Source organism: Pygoscelis adeliae, unplaced genomic scaffold (genome assembly GCF_000699105.1).
Source record: "Pygoscelis adeliae isolate BGI_AS28 unplaced genomic scaffold, ASM69910v1 Scaffold394, whole genome shotgun sequence".
In the NCBI taxonomy this organism is placed as follows: Eukaryota; Metazoa; Chordata; class Aves; order Sphenisciformes; family Spheniscidae; genus Pygoscelis; species Pygoscelis adeliae.
This window is the reverse complement of record NW_008824666.1, coordinates 711,547-715,333: the sequence shown is the minus strand read 5'-3', so window position 1 is coordinate 715,333 and position 3,787 is coordinate 711,547.

The following is a 3,787-nucleotide window of genomic DNA, read 5'->3' as shown; positions in this document are numbered from 1 at the left end:
CAGCAGCAATGATATTTTTCTGCACATTTGGAACCAGCAAATTAGGCCAACTTTTTTAATTGTAAAAAATGATTGAATCCCTTCCATTTCAATCTAATAGTCATTTTCTCTAACAGCAAGCATTAATGACTTCCCTGACTAATGAAAATTAATTGCTAGCCTGCCTTGACAATTACATTGTGATCGATCAAGTTTAAAGGAGCTGCAAGGGTCATTTGTTGTAATTCTAATGCAATCCATTAAATCTGCAGCAGATGATAACCTTTAACTTAGTTGCATATTAGGGAATACTAATGGCAACTCTAGATGTCACTGTTTATACAAGAGGAGATACATCATGTTGTCTATTTCTCCTAATGCTCTTGAGGTGTTGCTGTTTCTTAGCGGACATGGAAATTCCCCTTGACATCAGACTACAGCATGTCTATAATCTTATCAAGGTGCTATAAAGGCAGAATTGTACAAATCCAAAAACAGTCTGAGAGTGCTCATCCCATTTCAGGGTAAGGTTCCTGCTTGTTATGCAAAACTGAGTTGTAAAATGAGGGACAAATTTGTTAAGGCTTGATGGAATGCACTGGCAGAGAAATATATCTAAAGCCCACATCATATTTTATTGATCCTGCAGAAGCCATCAGCTGTGCTACACCCTTGAATGTGATCTACTGTCTCTTAGACAAAATGGAGTTGTGAAATAAGGTTCAAATTTGTGAAGAGTTATTGAAGGGGTTCATAGTGAACAACAAATGTAATTGGTACTAGAAAACCAGAACTGCACTATATATACCTGAATGCCTTTCCAGGAACATAATCCAAATGTTTACAGCACCTGCATGCTGAATTAGGGTTTTTTTCAACAGGAATTAAAGGTAAATCACGTTAGATCTAAAAGCAAAACACAGTAAACAAAACAACAAAAAAAAAAAAACAAAAAAAGAAAGACCTTGAAATTGAAGCTTCATAGATTTCTCAGCTGATTTGAGCTATCCCATACACTTGAAGGCATTTTTTGGGAAAGTTTGATAAGTTTTTCATAATATGAGAAAATGGCGCTTGAAGAAATGAATGAAAGAATTAATTCCAATCTAATTCTAACTTGTTATTATTTAATCTGCTACCTAATTTTAATCATATTGAGACAGGTACTGATTTTAGACTTTTGTCTAGGACTGACTGTTTTATATATACACAGAGACACACACATACACAATCTCACCTCAACCTCTCATTTCAGAGGTCATGGAAGTGTGTCCTAATAAAAAGTTTGTGCAGCTTGATCCAGTACAAGTTTTTGCACAAGTGGAGATGCATATTTTGTAGGTCAATACATGCATTTGTGAAGAAGTTACTGAAAGAAATTATGACCTTACTCTTTAGTTCTTTAAAAAAAGATAGTCCAGGGTTATTTTATCTCTTGGGGCAGTTCATTCCACCATCTACTAACTACTGTACTAACTACCTTTAGGAAGACTGATGTCAGGTATTCACAGCTTGACTGCAAGCAGAAAGTGCAAGAATTCCTGCAATGATGCCAGCCCACAAGAGTGCAAATCTGTAAAACCCAAGGAAATTTTTAAACAGATGTGCCCTGCCCATCTCTCACTCACATCTAAGACACTGACCCTACAGTGATCATAGCAGAGATTCTCTAAAGAGGATTTTGCATAGCTCTACCAAAAATAAGCTCAGAAATATGATAAAGAATACACAGATTCAATCTAAATAGTCTCATGAAAAAAAAAGTAACAAATTATTCCCCTTTGAAAGGTAAAACAAGTATTCTAATACACACTCTATTATAATATTATCTCTCAGGCAGACTTAGGTATTTTTCTAGTTTCTTCTAGAAAGGTTAAATTATAAATCTACATTACAAGCCACACTATGACTAAGAAAGAAAACTGACTTCCCCAAAGAAATATTAGCACTCTAGATTTCTCAAAGAAGTAAGATTTCTTTGTACAAGAAGGATGATCGCTCAGCAGGAGCCAGAACAAAATTTCTGACATTTTCTTATACTGATGGAAAAAAAGACACAAGGAAGTAGGTTATCAACCAGCATAAATAATAACTCTACAGCTGTAAGTGAACAAAAGTGTAGTTACAGAAACGAAGGATATCATGACAGAACTTTTGTGGAGCAGTCAGCATCATGCTAAGAGCCAGTGGTCAGTAAGGATTAGAATTTTTGAAGTGTACCTAAAAAAAATGTATTTAAAGCTTTTCCCATACTACATGAGAAGAAGAGTTACTTATTTTTAGATTTGCTTCTAGTGTGACCAAAGTGTGCACTCGAACCAATATAAACTGGCAAGAATTCCATGAAAATCAATTAAGTTATTGTAAATTTATAGAGGTATAACCAAGATCAGATGTTAGTCTATGGAAATTTATTTGAAAAACACAGATATATGAGCTTCTTCAGACTACAGCAGTTTCAGTTTTCATAAAAAGAATTGTGAGCATTGGATTAGGTTTGGATGCAATAGACTGTGGTGGATTACCAATGGTCTATAAAAGCTTCCCATAAGTATCATCAGGAAAAAAACATACACTCAGCCAGGAGACAGGAAAAAGCCACACAATTGCCTGCTGCAGCATGACTATATTAAACACTGATAAAATATTGGACCGTGTCTCCAGATATTTCTGCTCCATCTTAACACTCTTCGAGTGCTAAATTTTTAAAAAATATTCATGTCATCTTCTATCTTTTTGGCAAATCCACCATTAGATATAATATGTACTTTATCTTAGCCACGGTTTGCCTGAGATGTTTCTCATTTTAGCCAAAATCTACTGCTGCACACTGATTATAGAAATTGTTCTAAAAACAATGATACATATAAGGTTTTCATATTTCCAATTACAATGTAAGAGTCAAAGCTTGCTGAAATCCATGAAATGGGTTTATAGGCCTTATTGACTTTTACCAAGACTATAACATGAATAGAAGCTTAAGATTTACCCATGAAAGTATTTTATCATATGCCTAGCTTCTGTGTGAAAGCATTTCCACTGATGTCAATGGCTTTCATATTCTGCAGATTAAGCATGTGTTTATCCACTATACTGAATCAAGACTTTCATGTCTACTCCTCAGACAAAACTTTTGCCATTTTAGTCAAATCTCTGCTCAAGTATATTTATGGATTCTGACATTTTCAACTAGCCAGCACTTAAAAATGAACCCTCTGACTAGTTACAGTTCTGAAGCACTTTAGAAACCATGGCATGTAAAGTAAATAGTCTCGTCTCATTCAGTAAAGGTAAAAATCACACCATTATCAAGCGTGACACTGCTGATGTGGAAAAAAAATTAAGTATTGCAACAGGTTATTAAATTGTTAATGGCCACATTCTATTCTCAGGTTTGTGGTTTGATGCAGTCTGGGCAAAATGTCAAACTGTATCAACATTAACAGCTTCTGACAAGCTCAAGGGGGGAAAAAAAGAGCTGAATGAATAAGCTGCTCTGTAAATAAAGAGACATTGTAACCTTTCAAAGTGAGACAGAATTTAATTAAGAAAATTAACACAGACTTTTGAGAGACTGTAGTTTTCTGAATCTCATTCTTCTCTGTCAAGAGAAAGTTATATTCTTTTATAATAAGAAACAGTAAGTGCCTACTCCCTGATCAAAAGTTAATGATATCATCTAGATAAAAAGGGAGATAAATAAAGTTCATGAATTTGCCTTTTTCCATTTCATAGAATCACAGAATGGTTTGGATCAGAAGGGAGCTTAAAGATCATCTAGTTCCAACCCCCTGCCATGGATAGGGAC